This window comes from Canis lupus, chromosome 3 (assembly GCF_048164855.1).
Source record: "Canis lupus baileyi chromosome 3, mCanLup2.hap1, whole genome shotgun sequence".
NCBI lineage: Eukaryota > Metazoa > Chordata > Mammalia > Carnivora > Canidae > Canis > Canis lupus.
The window spans coordinates 4968217-4988350 of record NC_132840.1 but is presented as its reverse complement, the minus strand read 5'-3'; the positions used below and the strand labels follow the sequence as shown (position 1 = coordinate 4988350).

The 20134-nt window shown below is 51.9% G+C and overlaps 1 protein-coding gene across 3 annotated transcripts in view; it reads left to right on the top strand.

Moving 5' to 3' along the window:
• The first annotated feature begins 1405 nt into the window (after window positions 1-1405).
• Window positions 1406-20134, top strand: part of CDH11 (cadherin 11) — a 149162-nt gene continuing 130433 nt past the window's right edge. For 2 of the 3 annotated variants that reach the window (XM_072813966.1, XM_072813978.1), the window contains exon 1: window positions 1406-1554. The gene's annotated coding sequence lies outside the window, so the exon portion shown is untranslated. Of the gene's footprint in view, window positions 1555-3642; window positions 3886-20134 lie in introns of those variants that run through there. The other variant, XM_072813970.1, reaches the window with a different exon arrangement.

Sequence of the window (20134 nt, the reverse complement as noted above, 5' to 3'; positions counted from 1 at the left end):
GGGCCCCCGCCCGCCGCCCCGCGCAACCCGAGGGCCTCCCCCCGCCCCGAGGGCCTCCCCGCGCACCCCGAGGGCCCCCGCCCGCCTCCCCGCGCACCCCGAGGGCCTCCCCCACCCCGAGGCCCCCCGCGCACCCCGAGACCCCCCGTGAGCGACCCCTCCGAGCCTCGCGCGCCGGCTGCCCCGCGTGTGCCCTGGCCCCGGCTGGACGGGGTGCAGCGCCCCGGGCCCCGCCCGGCCTCCCGCCCCTCGCCCTGTCGCGGGCGGTCCGGAGGGGCGGGAGCTTCCCCACTCGTCCCCCCCCCACGGTCCTGGGGTCCGCCGGCTCGCCACCCCGGCCCCTCCCCCGGCCCCCCGGCCCCCCGGCCCCGCTCGCCTCCTCCCCGCGGGCCCGCCCCCCGCCTGCCCCCCATCCCCGTCCGTGCCTCCCGGAGGGCCAGCGCCCCGTTATCCCCTTGCTTCTTCGCCGTCCTTCGCCCCTCCTTCGTGCGCCGCCCCGCACCCCGAGACCAGTTCCAGCCCGGGTCCCCGCAGGTCCCGGTGCCCCCCCAGCCCCGCGGGGGTGCGCTGCGCACGGCTCCCGGGGCCACGAGCGGGCGCCCAGTGCCCGGGGGATTCCGAGGCCCGACCCCGCCGCCCTGTCGGGTCCGCCCGAGGGACGGAGGCGGGGGCCGGGGCGAGTGAGGCCGCCTGCGGGGCCGCTGGACCTGCCCGCGGTGGGGGGGGGAACCCTGGGGGACCCCGGGCCGAGGCGGGGACGGGGCAGGGGCCCGAGGCGCGGCGCGAGTCCGAGGTGCGGGCCCCCGGGTTCTCCGCCGCGCCCCGAGCAGAGTTTGCGGGAACTGGGGGTGCGCGGGGCCGAGGGGCCGAGGCCGGCGTGGGGCGCTCTGGGCGCGGGGGGCGCGGGGTCGCGGGGGCGAGGCCGCTCCAGGTCCCCCGCAGCGCAGCGCCCAGGCCTCCCGGCGAGGGCCCGGCCGGGCCAGCGGGAGCCGGAGCCGGAGCCGATCCCCGCGGCGCAGGAGGGGCTCCCGCGCCCGCCCGGCTTCCCTCCGCCGCCCGCCCCGATTGGCTGCGCGTCCCCGGAGCCAACTTCGGCCGCCGCAGACTGTGCGAGCCCGGGGGTCGGGGCGGGGGGCCGGGGCGGGGGGCCGGACGCGGAGACCCGGGGCGGCCTCGGGCCCGGGGGAGGGGCGGCGAGCGGGGGCCCCGCAGCCCGGCCGGGCCCAGCTCGCGGCGCCGGGGCCTGGGCTCCTCTCCGCCCTCCCCTCCGCGCCCCTCCCCGCCGCTCCCGCCCCTCCCGGCGGCCTCCCCTCCCCTCCCCTCCCCTCCCCCTCCCCCGCCCCGCCCGCCGCCTCCCCCGGCTTCTCATTCCTGCCACTGGCGCGCTCGGCGGCTCAGTCCGCGGCCGCCGCCAGCCGAGGGGAGCGCGGCGCGCAGATGCCGCGGGGGCCGCTCGCAGCCGCCGCCGACTTGGGACCGGGCCCCGGGCCGCGGCCGGGCTGACCCCGCGCCCCCGCCGGGCCCTCCGCCGGCCGCACCGACCGACGGCCCCAGGTGAGGCTCGCCGCCCGCGCTCCCGCCCCCGGGGGGGCCCTCGGGCCGGGGGGGCCGGGAGCTCCCACTAATGCGGCGCACACGGCGCGCGGGGGGCGCCGAGGCACGGAAGGGCTTGTTGGGGGACGCGGGAGGGGAGGAGCAGGCGGCTGCGGGCGCGGGGAGCCAGGCGCCGGGGTGCGCTCCAGCCTCCCCCGCGGGGCCGCCCGGGTCCGGCCGAGGCGGCGGGAGGGCGGGGGCCGCAGACTGCGCCCCCCACGCGCCGGCCGCCCGCGGTCGGGTCTCCGGGGAAAGTCGCCCCCGGCGGGGCCGGCCCGCTCGCCCGCGGCGCCTCCTCCCGAAAGCGGCGACGCGAGCGCGCTCCGCAGGGCTCCGGCCCCTTCCCGGGTCCCTGCTCCCTGCGCCTCCCGGGGCTCCTGCGTCCACCCGGGTCCCTGCTTCTCCCCGGGGTCCCTGCTCCTTCCCGGGTCCCTGCTCCTCCCGGGGCTCCTGCCCCTTCCCAGGGTCCCTGCCCCTCCCCGGGGTCCCTGCCCCTTCCAGGGGTTCCTGCCCCTACCCAAGTCCCTGCTCCTCCCGGGGTCCCTGCCCCTCCCGGGATCCCTGCCCCTTCCAGGGGCTCCTGCCCCTCCCAGGGCTCCTGCCCCTTCTCCCGGGTCCCTGCTCCTCCCCGGGGTCTCTGCCCCTTCCCGGGCCCCTGCCCCTGCCAGGAGTCCTACCCCTCCCCGGGGTTCCTGCCCCTTCCCAGGGCTCCTGCCCCTCCCCGGGTCCCTGCCCCTCCCCAGGTCTCTTCTCCTCCCGGGGTCCCTGCGCCTCCCGGGTCCCTGCCCCTTCCCAGGGCTCCTGCTCCTCCCCGGGTCCCTGTCCCTCCCCCGGGTCCCTGTCCCTCCCCCGGGTCCCTGCCCCTCCTCCGGGTCCCTGCCCCTTCCCAGGGCTCCTGCCCCTTCCCGGGGTCCCTGCCCCTCCCCGGATCCCTGCCCCTCCCGGGGTCCCTTCCCCTCCCCGGGTTCCTGCCCCCTCCCAGGTCCCTTCCCCTCCTCGGGTCCCTGCCCCTCCCGGGGTCCCTGCCCCCTGCTCCCCCCCGGCGAGGCCGGGCGCGCGGAGATCTCGGGGCCGGGACTGCGGGCTGCGGGCTGCGGGGCGCGCTGGGGCCCGGGCGCGGTGGGCTCGGAGCCCGGGGCCCCGTGGGGAGGTGGGCGGAGGGCGCGGACCGGGTCCCGCTCCCCCGCGCTGGCACCGCCGGCGGCTCCGCGGGAACTTTGCGCGCCCCCCGCACCCCCCCCGGCCGCCCGCGCCCCTGGTCGGCGGAGCCCGGGAGCGCCAGCCGCGGGGTGCGGAGGGCGGCGGGAGGCGCCCCTTTCCCGCTCCGGCCGGGCAGGGCTTAGGAGGGCCCGCCTCGCCCCAGAGGCAGAGCCCCAGGGAGGGCGGGGTGGCGCCCCTGGTGCCCCCAAGGCCGCGCGGTGGCCGGGGCGGGAGGCCGTGTTGGGGGGGGGGTGCCCCGCGCGCCCCCCGCTCCCGGGTAAAGGTTTTCCAGGGGCCGGAAAGCCCTGTTGCTTCGGCTGATGAGGCAGCGGGAATTCCATGGGCCGTCGCACTGCTCTTAAGAAATCGCATCTTCCAAGCATCTGCTAACGCCCTGGGTGCCGGCGAGGGGCCCCGGGGATGGGGGGAGGCGCCCCGGGACGCCCGTAGTGGGGGCGCGGGCGTGTGCGGAGCCTTCCCTCCCGTTTTCCCCCAAAGACAGCTTGCCGGGCGGCTGCGAATCCCTCCTCGCTTTCCTCCCCGGATCCCTCCTATCAGGTTCATCTGAGGCAGGGAGGAAGTTTTCGGTCTAATCACAGGGAAGGCACGATAATGAATCTGGCAGGAGGATGGATCGATTATCCCCGGGCCCGCAGCGGACATCGATGGCTTTGCGGGGTGCCTGGCCCCCGGGGGGCGGGAGCGCTGGGGGTGTTCTCCGGGGCGAGGATCCACCCGCCGCCGGGCCGGGCTCGCCGCGCGGGGGCCTCCACCGTGGGAGGAGGAGAAAGGGGCCGGCCTTCCTCTGCTTAGTCCTGGGATTATTTTTCCTATAAACGGGAGATGCAGACAGCGGAGCGCAGAAGTGGCCCCAGCCCGACCCTAGCTGCGGGGAGCCTGGTCTTCCTCCAGCAGAACAAAGGAGTAAAAGTTGCAAAACAAAGGGACAGAGCTGTGGTCACTACGAGAGAGACCCGAAGCCCCTGGGCACTAACGTTCGCCGCTCCTGAGCTCTAACTGTTAGACTTGGCCAGTGGGCCCGGGAATCGGAACCTCCGTGCAAAACTGAGATCCTGCCTGGTACAAAGAAATGTGAGTAGTTTTTCCAAGTATAGACCAGAGAAGGGCGTAGGAGAGGCCGGGAAACTTTGCTTGAGTGAGAATGGGCTTTACATCTTACTTTTGAGACGTCGCAAATTAAGGTGTTAAAAATGTGTTGCAGCCGGGCTTTATTGCTAATGACAATCGTTGCTGTCATTTTTGTTGTTATTTCAGAGTCTGCATAAACTGGCTATTTTATTGCATTGTTTGAGAACAGGGAACCCCCCTTCCTCCCCTCTCCCCCGACCCTGCCCCACCCTTGGGGAAAGGGATGGCAAGGGAGAATGAAGAGAATTGAGATAGGATCATCTGTTGAGGCCCAAACATGGAGATTGACTCAAACTGGGCTTATTGCTTACTAGAAAAAAAAAAAAAAAAAGGCTTTTAAAATAGTTCTAATGGAAGCAGTGGACCATCTTGATAGCACTTCAGAACTTCCATTATGCTCAGCAATCTTATCAAAACAGCAGACAGTAAAATTACTAGATACCTAAATTCTGTTTTCAATTAAGATGCAATCTTTTGTTAATTTGAGAATTAAAAAAAAAAAAGTCACGGCTCTATTTTCTTATGACCCAGAACTCTTGTTTGCTCTTTGCAGGGGTGGCTGTGGCTGTGGCTGTTTGTTTGTGCGAGGAGAGGGGGACAGGGTTGGAGAGCCATGCCCTGATTTGGGGGCATACAGACCAATTTCATGCTCCTTTAATGCACTTGTCTTCATAATTCATGGTTTTTCTTCCACTTTGAATAGAATTACATGGCTGCCTTGTAAAGATTCTGGTTTGGGGGACCCTCGTATGGGAAACGCCATGACTTTGACCCCAAGGCTTGATTTACAACGCGGAGCCAGACTCCCATGAGCTTATGTGTCTCGGGGCCTTGCCCGCGAACGTCTGTGACTTATGAAGTTGACAGTTCACACAAACTTTGATCTGTGACATTCAAATCTATTTTCAGAACCGTCTAAAGGAGACCTACAGATCCCATTCTAGTTTTCCTCCATTTTCAATGCATTTGTGTAGGCACATGTTCAGGAAGCATAACCGTTGTGTCTGTTTATTTTCAATATTTTGTATTCACCTTGCTCATGAGCATATCTAACCACTAATGGTGATAAAATAACCCTGATCTGTGGAGTTTGAAAGTCGGTAGGAAACATTTCCTCTTAAGCTTCCAGGTGTTTGCAGAATGACTGTAAACGCCCAAGACCTTTTCCTAGAAAATCTGAGCCCATGACTTAAGGGATTGAGGTATGTTTGGGATGGGTGTTCCCTCTGGTGGAAGTGGCCATCGTTTCAGAGAAAGCTACCTGGTTCGTCGAGAGCCCCCGCTCTGGATGTGCCAAGCGTTTGAGTTGAGCTGTCATCCTTTGCAGTCCAATGTCATCGCCCCTAAAATATGTAAAGATCTTCGGTCTGTGTGGGCTCGGGGACAGACATCAACAGGTATGTTAAAAAGAAAAAGTAAAGCTGGAGAAAGTGTGACAGGTTTAGGCACAGCAGTAGAACCACGCGTCCGTGGGGGTTCGGGGGGACCACGGTGATAGGCACCGAGCCCCCCTGTGCGCAGGGACGGCCACCGGGCCTGTGGTGGCCGCGATTTCCCGGTGGCCCGGGCCCTGGGCGCTCGGGCAGGGGCTCCTCGGTGGAAGCTGGCGCTGCGGCCACCAGAGGGCAGTGGCACCCTTCTCCCCGGGCTGCGGGGGCCCAGCTGCCGCGCAGGGCACCATGAAAAGCGGTTTTGTTGCCACCGGCCTTGTCTGGGCCTCTCCGGGGAGACCGGATCCCGGCTCGCCCTGGTCCAGGCTGCCGCCGGCGCCGTGTCAGGCCCCGCATCTTTCTGGTCGTGGATCCCTTACCTCCAGCCTCCTCTCGCCTTCCTGGACTTTACTAGAAAGTTGGAGAATCTTGAGTGTCTGGGCAGGAGGTGCGTGGGACAAGGTCAGCTCTCACTAAGGCAGCGATCTGGGAGGATTTTCTGGCTTTTTTTTTTTTTTTAAGTCCCTGCCAGAAAGAGCATCGTTTGAGACTCTGAAGGAAAACGAATGCATAAAGAAGAGAAATATTAGTAAGATTGCTGTGGTATCGTTGCCTCTTCTCTCAAGAGGTCTTGAAGACGTCTGCAAGACATTTCCCATTTGCAAAAAAAAAGAAAAGCACTTTGATCTTTGGTAAACACTTTGGGGCATGCAGTTTTAATACAACTGCCAATGTTTTACTATTATCTTTAAACCGTTCTTGATCTTGCTGCAAAAAAAACCCCAAATTGAGCAGAGAGCAAAATTTAATTCAAGATTGGTCCTCACGCACTGGAGTTTAATCATTTGACTTTTTTTTTTTCCCTCCGTGATACGGAAATTACTGCTTATGATTAAATTGCATATTTCAGGCTGCACAGATTTATATTTGTTACTGTTTGATAGCGTCATTATGAAAGTTCAGAAGAATAATGTTAAAAAAGAAAACCACTAACGCTATATTATAATTAAGAGGCAAGCTCTATTAAAAAAAAATAAGTACTGTCTTAAGTGGATTTTTATTTGTATTTTTTTTTTTTTAACTGAATACAATTGCTTCCCTGGTGAGTCAGCAGCGCAGTTCCGTGCAGCTCTGAGTGTGTTGGAATGCAAAGGCCGTTGATGAAGAAGGAATCAATGCAAATGGATTATGGGAAGGAGTATTAAGTAACTCAGTGGAAAGTAAGACAAAGTGTTTTGTAAACCGATGCTCACTCACCACTGGACAGTTTATTTAACTCAAAAAAAAAAAAAAAAAGAAAAAGAAAAAGAAAGCACTTTTAAATTGTAAGTGCTTGTGAATAATGCATGTTTGTTAGAACTGGAGGCAAAATTTCATTGTTATTTGGTTTAATTAGTCATCAGACTGTTGCAGAGTTCCAGAATTCTTATTGAGATAAATCACTGTTCTCATGGTCTGAGAGGGTGAAGTTTCAGCTCAGGCAGAGAAGCCGGTAACCCCAGGATATTAAGTGAGATAGGAGGATGAAGGAGAAGAGAGGAACAGAAGTAAGGGAAGGAAAAATAAAAAAAAAAAAAACACCGTGAGAGAGCCTAATGGTGCTCTTGCTCACCGTAGGCCCAATACTGGTGTCCCCCTCCCTTTGCCTCCCTCCTCCAGACCCATGTGAGGTGCTGAACCCAGAAAGCGGGCAGGGGTTTCCAGGCCGTAGAGAACAGTGGCCGGGGTCTTAGGCTATGCCTTTCTGACACTGAGAACTCCTCACAGGATACTGGGGATTTTTCTTGAATTTTTCTGGTTGTTGCAGGCGAAGAAAAACCTTCACGCGCTTCCTCCACAAATTCCCTTCTTTGCCAGAAATCCACGAGATGTGGTCTTCTGCACTGGCATGATTTCACTGATTAAGAATTTGTAAGAATTTCTGGAAGATACTGGCTCTGGGTGCAGTGTCTTCCACACGATGAGGGTCACCTAATAGAGCAACAGGAGTCGGGGAGGCTGCTGCCTGGTTTTAGTTTCACATGCATGAGATGGCTTTTCAGCTACCATTGGGCTCAGTGAGTGCAGCCGGTGAGGACTAAAGCATCCCTGGCACCTGCGGTGTTTATTCTCAGTAAGACCCGGCCTGGCTGCAGGCAGAGATAGATGTGCCAGATAGGGTACCGTCCCCCTCCCCCCCCCATGGATTGTGGGAGAGCATGACCGTGATCACATCCTGAGCACCCAGGCTGCATCCCTCATCCCCACGCCTGAGGCTTGGAGCAGCTAGTCAGGCAGCAAGGGATTCGGGTGAGGAGCAGGAGGCCAAGGCATGCAAGTGCAGGGGAAGATCCTTGTCTTTGCTCAACATTTTGATATTTTGCTCATGAACTTTCTCCACTCAACGTGATTTTTAAAATACTGCATGACAGTATCGTTCGACTTGGTTGCTGAGTTCCTTGGCAAGCCCTCATATTTCGTGCCCAAGGACAGTGGCTCACCTAACTCACTATGGGTCCAGCCCTGCCCAGTACTTGGATTCTTTTTAGCTCGAGCTCCAGTGCTTAGAGGGCATGTGATGGAGATAAAGCAACGTAACATCTCCGAGACTCAGGTGCCTCATCCCTAACAACAGGAATCATGATAAAACTCCTGTCCTAGGATCGTTGCAAAGGTAAAGTGAGAATTGAGTGCAGTGCCTGATTCATGATGAGTACTCACTAAAGGCTCAGTATTTTGTCCTCTCAGCCCCGGGATTCAGTTTCATAGACTAATAGTGACAGGTAACAGTTCTTCCTTATAATTATGGGGCCAAAATCCTGCACTGAACATTTGCTCTAGATTGAGGCCTCTCCCAATTAGGGATGAATTGTTTATTAGTGCTTCCCTTTTTTTGAATTATTTCATAAGTTTAAGCGATCCATCCCTCCTCCATTTAAAATATTCAAGAGGCAGTGGAGATTTTAGAGATAATTAAGGCTTTTGAAAAGTGCCTGCCTCCTTCTCCTACCTTTGCATTTTCTCTCTGTTCCTTTTACATATGAGTTGCCAGCGGTAAGTTGCCCTCAAGTAATATCTTACTGGGGAAGTTTGCTAAGCATGTGCTGTTGAGATATTCATCACAGGGTTTGCTTTCATTTAAAAGGGGCTCATTACTATTCCAGACTAGCTTAAATGATAATTAGCCCCATGATAAATCGTCTCCATTTCAAGCACATTCCTGTTTGTTTTTCAGGTAAATGTAGTTTGGGGTTTTAAGGGGGTTGAGCAGTGACCATTTTGACTGCTGGGGAGACTATAGCTAAAGAACCTCTGGCTTGGCCCGTGGTCTCCTTCAGGTGCAGGCAAAAGCACCGTGATTTGGTGCAGCATTGAAAATACCAGGAACCATCACGGCCCGCCCCCCTGCAGCCCTTAATGGTTCTCCAACTGTTTTCACAGTCAGTGGCACAGTCAGGCCAGGCTTTCCAAGGCTCCTGGACCTTCCGGGGTGTCCTGCTGTGTCCCATCTGTAGCCCTCTGTGTGTCATGTGTTTCTACCCCAGGCCCAAAGTCCCTCCTGGGTGTGCCTTGCAAGGAAAGGAAATACCCTCCTGTGCTTGCCTGGGAAAAGGAGGGAAGAAGAGCTAACTTTTTCATACCCTACCATGTGCCAGGGGCTGTACCTGACACCTCGTTTGTTCTACGCCTTCATGCTGTGGGCAGGGTATGAGCATTTCCATTGTACAAATGGGGAAACTGAGTCTCAGGAGGGTTCTGGGCCCTTGTCTAGGCTTCCGGGGCTTGAGGAAGGAAAGCCAGCCTTCCCAGTCTGTCCTGAATCCACACGCCCAGGAGTTTTCTACTGTATGTGATGCATGTTGCAAGCTGGTGCCTCCCTGGATGGCTAGAGACAAACAGCTGGACCGAGAGCTGAGCGGACTTCTCGGACCCTGTGTCTCCATAGAGACCCCAAACCTTAACCATTAAAGGAGCTTCTGAGATCTTCTGGTCTAGCTTTTCTTTCAGCATGAGCTCTGTTGGCCATTAATCCCGCAGCTTCGTACATGTCCTCATGACAGCCTGCTAACTACCTCTCAGGGAACCCATCCCAGTAGCTATAACCCATTAATTCTGTTCATTAAAATTCCCTAGCATAGGAGGACCTAAAATGCCCCTCTTTTGTGACTTTCTCCTAATTGTTAGTTATTCTTTCTCCCTGCTCTCCATCACTTTTTCCCCCTCCCGACAGCCCTGCAAATATTTGAAAATCAGTATCAGATAATAGTGAAAATCCGGCGTTTGTTGAGCATTTAGTTAATTTCAGGCTCCGAGCTAAGAACATTCTATGTAATAAGAGACTTCCCCGTAGTGTCTCTATGAACTGGTAAGACTTTGCAAGGAAAACAAAACAGAACGAAAACATCCGAAAACAGACATTCCCAGTGTTCCCCAACTGGTAATTGAAAAACGCAGGCCCAGAGCCTTTCATTAAAGCGGATGACAAAAGTTCTGTACAATGATTGGACCTTCTGCTTCCCGAGCGAGGAGTGGACATTCCACTTTACGACGTAAGAATCGGTTGGTGTGAGGTCATTAATGGAATTATCAGCTATTTCAGTCCACCTTCAGCTAGAGATGAGGGTCCGGGGACCCAGAGAGAAGCCACGACTTGCCTAAGATCACAGGGTCATGTAGGGCAGACAAAGCAAGAACTGGGCGCAATCTTGGCTCTTAACTCATCTCTTACCAGTATCTATGGGCAAGTTTGTTTTTGTGGGGTTTTTTAGAATAGGTTTACTAGTGGTCTGATTTTTATTCAAACCTGTCGCTACCTCCGTCATCTATCTATCTATCTATTTATCTATCTATCTATCTATCTGTCTGTCTATCTGTCTATCTATCTATCTACACCCACAAAAATACAACCAGTTCCGTCATTAGGCGGTTAAGTTGTGACACCCAAACATGGGGCTTTCCGTGAATCTCTATTTGGAAGTCATAATCCGCCGATCCAATGTCATTTGATAATATTTGGCAGACTGTACCATTTGACCTTGGCCCTCGGGTCTGTCCCACCTCACAGTCACTATCATTACTACCTCCATTCCATGTTTGAATAGATAACAGAGCAGAGTGGATCTCCCCGCCCCTGTCACCTCTTGCAAGCCTTCACAGGGCTTTCTGACAAGGCTGGATTTGAACTCGATTTCAAACCCATTTCTTTGTTACCCACTTTAATGAAAGGCTCTGGGCTGGGCACACAGAAATTGTCGAATCCTGAGGCCTTCCCCCAGGGAGCTGCTACATCATCAGTGGTGCAGAACATAGGTCTGTCTATAAAAACGCAAAGCTACAAACAGTAAGTGCAGCAAAGGAAGTACAAACAAATGGGGCCATCGGACCGATGAGCCCCAACTAGGGCAGCGATCGAAGATGGTCTGCGGAAGGAAGGCATTCGCGACCGCCGTGGACTCATGATGGCTGGAGCATCATCCGTGGTATGCGGTGCATTATCCCCGGTGCAAACCATCAAGGCATTGAGAACTTTCCTTTTTTAGAAATATTTCCTTAGGTAGAGCCAAACTATCTCTCCAGAGGTCATATTATTCGATACAAGCCTTTGATGCCATGCAGAATGGAGGTCGTTCCTCGTCCGCATTCCAGTTATCAGTATTTATTGCCTTCCAGGTACCTTTTCCTCAGCCTTAAACATCTCCAGAGTGAGCACCTACCCCATTTGGTTTTGCTCTAGCCTCCATGGAGGGAAGGACTGAAGACAAAGATCTAGGCAGCTAAACACTAGCCTGTCCCCTCCTTTCCACACACTTCTTTTATTGCAGCCTGAGGCTACATTACATTAGCTTTTATTGCCAGTCACATCACCCAGAGGACTTATGCTCCACAGTTTATTTGTTTATTTGTTTTTCCTTATGTGCTGCTGTTAAGTCACATTTCCCCACCTGTCGCTGTGCACGTAAGACATGACAGGCACCTTTAGTGGTTGTTAGCACAGGCGCTGGAGTCAGGCTGCCCTGCTGCCGGGGTTGGCCTTGCCACATTTAGCGGAGAGGGTCGCTCTAACCATCTCTCCATTTCCCCATCCGTGCGCTCGGTTAATGACATCTACCCTATAGGGTGGCTCTGATAGTCATCACCGTTAATATATAAACGTGCCTAAACCAGTGCCCAGGATCGGATTGCTGTGATTATTATTATTATTTTTAAGATTTATTTATTTATTTATTCATGACAGACGTAGATAGAGAGAGAGAGAGGCAGAGACACAGGAGGAGGGAGAAGCAGGCTCCATGCACCGGGAGCCCGACGTGGGACTCGATCCCGGGACTCCAGGATCACGCCCTGGGCCAAAGGCAGGCGCTAAACTGCTGGGCCACCCAGGGATCCCCGATTGCTGTGATTATTAATGTCTCGGTTATGCTTCATATTGTTAGGTTCAGTCCACGGATCGTCTCCCCAAACATTTTCAAGTTTAATTCCTTAGTCTGTGATCCAGAGTCTCTGTCATGTGTCCTAGCCTCACACTCCAAGTTGCTTTACTTAGTCCCCAACCGTGCTGGGTTAAAAACAAAACAACAACAACAATAAAAATAACCAGAATAGGAGCAGGGGTGGAATCTTATTAAACAAGACAATTCCCTCTCAGTATTCAGCAGCCTGGGATACAATATTTGACATGTTAGTCATTCCTTGTTCTGCGTATTTGTCATCTTGTTTGCTTGTTTGTTTGTTTGGCTGCAGAGCTTTGGAACCCCTTCCTGTGTTGGAGAGTAGCTCACAGTAAGATTCTCAATAGAGAGAAGAGCATCGCTTCTCCTCCAGAGGCCTGAAGGGCCAGAGAGTTGCTTTCCTCGCCCTCCTGGAAGCTAGAAGAATACAGACTCAGCACCAGCTTCTTGGTGTGTTTTAAATGTGGATTCAGTTTCTTACATAAATGCAGACACAAACACACACACACACATGCGTAACCACTGGCCGTGGACAGCTCACCGTGGCCACCGTGGCAGGAGGCCCACGTCTGTAACTGCCCATGTCCAGCAGAGGCAGGTGAGGTGCCCTCACCCACCTGTTCCATGACTGTGTCTGGTCTACAGGCTCCCTGACATTCCTGTCCATCTTCTGAGGAACGTGCTACCCAAAGTCTGTTTCTGTTGCCTTGAACTAAGAAACCCCAGTGGCTTCATTTCCCTGTGTTTCTGCAGGACTATTGTGTGAAATCTTATCCACTGCAATACTGAGTGGGGTATCGGGCTTTGAGCTCCTTTTGAATGCTGAAGAAAATGTTGATAATCAGGTGCTAGGGTATGAGAGTAGGTCAGAGGGAGTCTTTATTAACATGGGATAGTTTAATTTGAGCAAGAATTAGGCAAAATGTCAGGACCGATGCTGAAGCCTACTGAGATGGCTTAGTAGATGAGGTGGGATTTCCGTGGAAGTCTCTGGCAGACGGCGTAACTGTGAGTCGTGTGTATGTAACTGGTCTCTTGGAAGGGACAGGGCAGGTTGTATGGGAAGGCGGCCCATGGATGCCAATGCAAAATTCCCAAAAATATTATCCAGAGGAAACTAAGGCCAGATTCAGGGACAAGGATCCAAATTGGAACCCTAACCCAGCTAGGTAGTAGAGAGTATGCTAAATTCAAAGCCAAACAGCTGGGAGAAGGCCGGAGGGAATACATAGAAACTCTCCAAGCATGGATGGGAGTGTGAAAGATGCCCCCATAGAATGAGCTAGTAGCCCCAAGTCACATCCCCCTTCTGGAGGGAACAGCTCCCGTACCCAGCTCCTGGCAGCAGGGCCTCTGTGTTGGCCCAAGGATAAGATGATCAGGTGACAGCTGTCGGAGCCCGGACAGCGAGGCGATTTGGAGCAGCAAGGACAGACAGGTAAAAGCTGCCTCTGAGGTGGGCCTCATACCATCCCAAGATCACTTTCCTGACCCACCTTTCTAGGAAATCACCCTTCCAGAGAGGGAAGCCTTCAGGGCAAGCTCAGAATGTCAGAACTGCCTAATGGGCCAGGTAGTTGAATATCGAATGGCTTCGGTTTTGTGGCTGATGAGGCCCCTTGCCTACACCTGACTCTGTTATCACCATGCTGCCCAGGACTCGTGGAGCCATGCATTTCAAGTCCTCTATGTCCTGCTTCCTGACTGGTCACTGTGGACCCGAATCCAGACCACAAACCACAGATGACTAACCAGAGAGGTGAAGCTGGGCAGGTAGCTGTGTTAGTAGGTATCAACTTTCTAGTTACCTATTAAAGCATGCGTACTTAAAGGTTTTAAATGTTTAAAAACATATTTAAAGGTTTTATGAAATATTTCATGGGCAGTAGCAGCAAAATCGTATTTAAAATCCAAACCCAAGCTGAAAAATCGGAGGTTATTTAATGCAAACACTTCCAACGCAGAACATTTTGACCTCAAGTATCCCAATAGTGATGGGAGATTGCTCTTGAACTGGCTTGCTCCATTATATGCTTCATATACAGACACAACTGTAGTATAAGATATAGTTTTCATTGTTATATTATTCTTGGGAACCTAAGGAGCACTATATAAATGAAGTGTCACTATTAGTATTATTATCTTAGAGTAAAAATTGCAGCGTAGCAGTTAAAGCTGGGCACTCTAGCCTTCGAAATAATACATTGGTGATTCTTGTGTTTTATTCATCACTGCTCCTACCGCAAACATCGCAAAGAATCTTCAACTTCAGCAAATCTCAGCAGTGCATTTGGGAGCATTAGTCAGGAGACTAATGCAGCCCGAGAGGATGTGTCTTTGAAGTAAGGGATGGGTCCTATGGAATTATTTCGGCTGCCCTCTCCCCATCAACCCCATTGCTCTCGTGCTCTGCATTACAATCCAGAGAGGCACCCAGTTTTCACTTAGAGAGGCATGCCTTGGGTCCTTTGCCTATTGGCTGCATAACATCTCATTTCTCACGAATGGAGTAAGATCACCTGTCAGCAAGTTTGCTGCCAATTGCTGATGAATTATCCCTAATAGGCTGCCTGGTGATTCCCTCCCTCTAGGCGGACCAGCCTAGTGCCACTCTGACATTGCTGATGAATAGCTGTGTGGCCTTGGGCAGGCCAATTAACCTCAGTTTCCTCATCTGTAAAGTGGCCATTGGGGCCTTTTCCAGCTCGAAAATGGTCTGGCTCCCAATCTTCCACAAATCCGTTGACTTGGTGCTTTCCGACTATCACATTTCAGCATTCTGGAGAAAGCCATGTGAACAGAAACACCAGGAGGTGAAGGCACAGCCTGGATTTTCCCGAGCACAGTATGCCAGCAAGCGACAGTGGGCAGAGTATGCCTGCAGGGTAATAAGGTTGGGACTCTGGAGTATGCTGAATGCCAAATTCAGCACTTTGGACTTCAATCCCTAGGCCCTAGGGAGCCTTTGAAGGGTTTGGAGTAGGGGAGTGATGTGTTGAATGCTTTATTAAATGATTTCTGGAACAGCATTGAGAATTACTGATAGAAAGAACAGAGATCCTAAACAGGGAAGCCAGCAGGAAGGGGATTACAACAGAGATGATGAAGCAGCACCTAGGGTGGCAGCCGAATCACAATCGCTGATGTGCACTGAGCATTTACTATATGCACACACCGGGCGCAGCACTTCCCGTAAATTATCTCAGTCCGCCCTTGCCACAACTTTAGTGAGGTAGAGACTATAATTATCCCCATTTGTAAAACATAGAAACCAAGACTCGAGGTAGTTAAATGACTTTCCCCAGTGCTGCGCAGTTAATAGGTGAACCAGCAGGGTTTTGAGCAGAGATTCCACTGCTCTGTTGTAGGGGCGTAGGGAGGTAAGAGGCGTTGAAGGGTAGATTCATGAGACTTGCTACAGATCGTCTCGATGAGGAGTGGGGATTGAAGTTTGGTGAAGGGCATGTGGAGTGCCCTGGACTTGGCCTTCCAGGGATTACCTCATCGCCTCTTCCCAGCCTCGTAAACTGGAGACCCAAGGTCACACAGATAAATTGTTGCAAAGGATTTGAACTCAGGCCTGAAAGATCCAGAAAGCTTTTCCTGTGGCTCTTCTAATGTTTCTAGGATTGATGGGTTCTTGGCTCTCTCCCTACCTGGGAAGATTTGAAGGTGACACAGACTGTCACGTTTTCTGTGATGTGCTCATACGACTTAAATACTTGGAGAGACGTGCTACACGGGAAAGAAGTTATGCTTCCAAGATCCATGATTTCTCTTAAAATTTTGGTTCTTTTCCAGCCCTGGCATAGATGAAGTTGCCCCAGTAGTGTCACTTCAGAACATTATTTTGCACCCACGGTTTAGAGTGTAATTCTAGGGACTGTTAAGAGGAGGCATCTAAAGCCAGTCTTTGCCCATCCGTGGGCACTCTCCACTTTGAGTTGTGTGGCATCAGGATCTGGCACAAAGTATATAAAAGGTGAGAGAGGAGAGTCACGCTGTATCTGCACTGACTCCTACTAATAAGGGCCCAGGCTTCTGAGAGGTAAGAGAATCACCTACGTTGGATTTTAAGAGGCTTCACATTTGTCTCTCTAAGCTAGGACTTAAGAACAAATGAAATTGCAAACACCAACATGACAAAGTCTTGTTCCGAGAGACAAAGGCGTCAGGGCCTCTGTGCTGGGTATTTCTTTATCCGCTCTAATATTCTTGGAACATTTTCATTTATCTACCTCTTGATCTATCCTTTGCCCATTCCTTCTTTGTTAACCAACTCACTGTGAGACAAGAGATGGAAACTTGCCTCCCTGGTCTGGACTCAAGTTTACTCTTTTGTAGTAGAAGAGGGTTCGAAGGGAAAATTGCCTCCCCACAGGAGGATCTGGAAGGACAGCCCAGCAAAAAAAAAATAAAAATAAAAAAAAATAAAAAATAAAAAATAAAAAAGCTCTGGCAACCCTGCTTGACCCAGAGAATACGTGCATTATTCTCTTCTTAACCCAGCTCCAGGGGTTCAGATTTGTATGTGGACAATGAAAACCAAATTGACAATTGGCTGTTGGGAACTCAGGACTTCGTTCTCAGTTCTGGCAAAGAGCCTCCAAAACCTGTCCCTTGACTCATTTAAATTAATGGTTGTAAAAACAAAGGCAAGTTACAGAAGCTTTGCGGATAAGAATGTGAATTGATTAAATTCATGGAAATAGCATCACTCTTCAAGGATTGCCTGTCTTTGCTTAATGTTGAAAATATTGATACTATCTCCAGTATTGTTTCCCCTGTTTTTACATTTGCATGGGAAACGATTTGATTAATATTTTCTCTGAAGATGGTTTCCTTCCGAGAAAGTTACATTGATTGTATCAGCTCGGCCCACTGAGCGCGCCTTCCCAGGCAGGGCTGATTTGGAGGCAAAACAGAGCGATTTTGGAGACCGTAACTTTACCTGTGTTGAACCTCTTTTCAAGGCTCAGTTGGGTTTGCTACAGTAGAGCATTGAGGATGCCATTCACATGGCACTCGTGGTGCTAATACAACTTTATTTTCCTATCAAATTGGACAAGAAATGAGTTTGTCTGAAATAATCAAGCCTATTACAAGAGGTGCCAGGTTGGATAGTTACTGAGATGTGACTGTTCCTCCGTGAAGTGACCTTGTGCTGTGAGGATGTGTAGACGGAGGTCACCCGGCATGCTGGACCCAGCTACACCCTTTGGGAAATTCCTAGGGGCCATTCCTGGCAGCGGCTCAGCCAGTTAGGAATATTCCCTAGTCTTTCACCATTGTTTGGCTCTGCCTCTGCCTCATTCCCAGTGCCCTGCTGGGCTCCTTTCAAGAACCAGAAATGCTTTATGTAAATAGTTCAATCTCTATGAAATTTATGCTTTACCTTAAATAAAAGATACTGTGAGTTGATGCTGGATCTGCATAAGTGCACCCAGAAATCCAACAGAGTGTGAGGAGGAATAGGAAAGATATGTATAAGTGATTCCCTATACTGAGCATGTAGGAACTGATTTTAAGCGTATTAGTTATCTCTGAGGCCAGAATTCTTCTGGCTTCCTATTTCATAGGTGAACTTTTGAATATATTTCCCCAGAACACTCAACAATCTTACAGGCTCCGGATAGCTACCAATATATCAGAGTTTCCAGAGTCCACTTAGGTTCCTCTTCATCTGTTTGGGTCTTTATTTTGAACTGATGGGGGCCCAGAATGACTTTAATACTAAATCCTGTCCATGCTCTGTTGTGCCTTTCAACAACCAAAGAAACGGCTGCTTCCCAGGGCCTTCGCACGTGCCTTAAATTTGTTATCTCAAGGGCTCAGTCAGTTAAGTGGCCCACTCTTGATTTCAGCTCAGGTCATGATCTCAGGGCGATGAGATGGAGCCTCATGTGTCTACGCTCAGCGGGGAGTCTGCTTGAGATTGTCCCTCTCCCTCCGCCCTTCCGCCAACTCCGGCACGTGCTCTCTCTCTCTCTCTCTCAAATAAATAAATCTTAAAAAAAAAAAATCCCTTAAAAAAATTCATGGTCTCACTCAGCTCTCATGACAGCAGTGAAACCTGATCTGAGTGATTAAAAGCTCAAGAGCTGAAAAGGTTCAGACTAAACAACTAAATGCGCTCAGATTCCACTGCCACCAGTCTTGAGCAGTTTGGCCAGGCGTATATGAGTTCTTTTCGCTTCAGTTTCCTTATCTGCACCATTGGCATGACAAGGACACGTGCAAAGCCAAGTGAGTACTTGATAAATGTCAGCAGCAACCCTGTGAGTTAGACGTGTATTATCATTTCTGCTCTGCAGAGAAGAAGTGAAGGTGCAGTGAGCTTGTGTACATCTGGGTACACAGCTAGTAGTGACAACGTGGACTTTGTACCCAAGTTCAGTGGCTCAAATGGTTCCCCTCTGTTCCTTCCACTCCAGTTTACTAAGCTGTTGTTTCTCTCTTACACACCAAAGCCTCCTCTGGATTTTTTATTTGTTTAAGATTTTGTGTATTTGAGAGGGAGAGAGAGAGAGAGAGGGAGAGAGAGAGGGAGAGAGTGATTGAGCACATGAGGTGGAGGGAGGAGCAGAGGGAGAGGGACAAACAGAGCAGAGCCCGTGTGGGGCTCGACCCCATAACCCTGAGACATGACCTGAGCTGAAATCAAGAGCTAGTCAGTCCACTATTGAGCCACCCAGGTGCCCCAGACTCCCCTGGATTTGATGAGAACTAGCTTTTCCATTGCTTTTGAAGGTTTCATGTTTTCCTTTTAAAGAAATTGACATAAATAGTGGTCTCTTTCCTAGGATGAATCATATTTGCGTAACTGTGAAGATGTTAAGAACTCAATTTTCTCCACCAAATCCTTTGTTTTTGAGCTTTTACATGTTTATAATTGAAATTCCAAGGGGTTAGCTCTTCAAGCCAGTGTTGTCCTTGAAACATGTAATACGAGTCACAAATGTGAACCATATATGCAATTTTACAGTCTCCAGTAGTCCAATTAAAAAAGTAAAAAGGAAATAGGTGACAACTTTAATGATACAGTTTATTTAAGCCGGCATATCCAAAATATTATGACATGCAATCAATATAAAATTATTAATATGCTATCTCTTATTTTTTTCTTGTACTATATCTTTGAAATCTGGTGTGTGTATGTGTAACACATCGCAGTTGGGAATAGGCACGTTTCAAGTGCTCAGTAGCCACATGCACCTAGTAGATACCGTATAGAGAGTGCAAGTCTTGATTTTTCAAAGGACAGTTTCTACAAAAAATAATTTTTGAAGGATTTATTTATTTATTGTAGAAGGGGAAGAGGGGGAAGGGCAGAAGTAGAGAGAGAGAGAGAGAGAGAGAGAGAGAATCTCCAGTCGACTGTGAGGTGGGCACAGAACCCAAAGTGGGGCTCGATTCCAGGACCCCAAGATCATAACCTGAGCTGAAACCAAGAGTGTGACACTTAACTGTCTGAGCCGCCCAGGTGCCCGTCGTGGCACCTTTTATACCACAGCTGCAGGAGCCACCTTCTTTCACTCTTCTTAGTTTGATTGCAGCATTCCTGAATCTCCACCTCCACCCCAAAGCTGGATCTAACAGAGGGATCCAAAGAAAGGGCATGACCAGCCAAGGTCATTCTTATCTACAACCAGAGATAATCATGGCTTTCAAAGGTATGAGTGAGCTATGAGTGACACAAGCTTTAGGCCTTGCAACCTGACTTTAAGATGTGGGACACCTGTGAGTACAAAGCAAAATACATTACACTAGAAATGTGTCGTCCATCCATGTAGCAAGTATTCATGGGACGCCAATAAAGTAATGAGGCTGGAGATGTAAGGGTGGACATGACAGACAGCTTCTACTCTCATGGACCTTATATTTTAGTTTGAGGGAGCAGAAAATAAAATAAAAACAAATGAAAAAAACTATTTTTCTGTAGTGACAGTGTAAATCAGGACGTGATGCATTAGGAAGTAACTGACATTTGGTAATGAGAGCCGCTGCCTCTGCCCATCCCAGCTGAGTACTCCTGGTACACATGAGGAAGCCAGTTGTGAGGATGTTTAGCATTATTAGGGGCCTGAAATGTGATGACTAGGAAGGGAAGGAGGAAGAATGAAAAAAAGAAAAAAAGAAGAAGAAGAAAAGTGACCAGGAAGGAAGGAAGGGAGAGAGGAAGACAAGGTATTAGTATCATGGCCGACACTTTTCATAAGTAATGATGGGAAATCCCAACCACTATCCTGAGAGTTGGATCTCCTAGAGGAAGAAGACCTTGACTGGCATCACAGGTGAATCCAGGGCTCTTCCAGGACAGAATCGGGTCCTCTT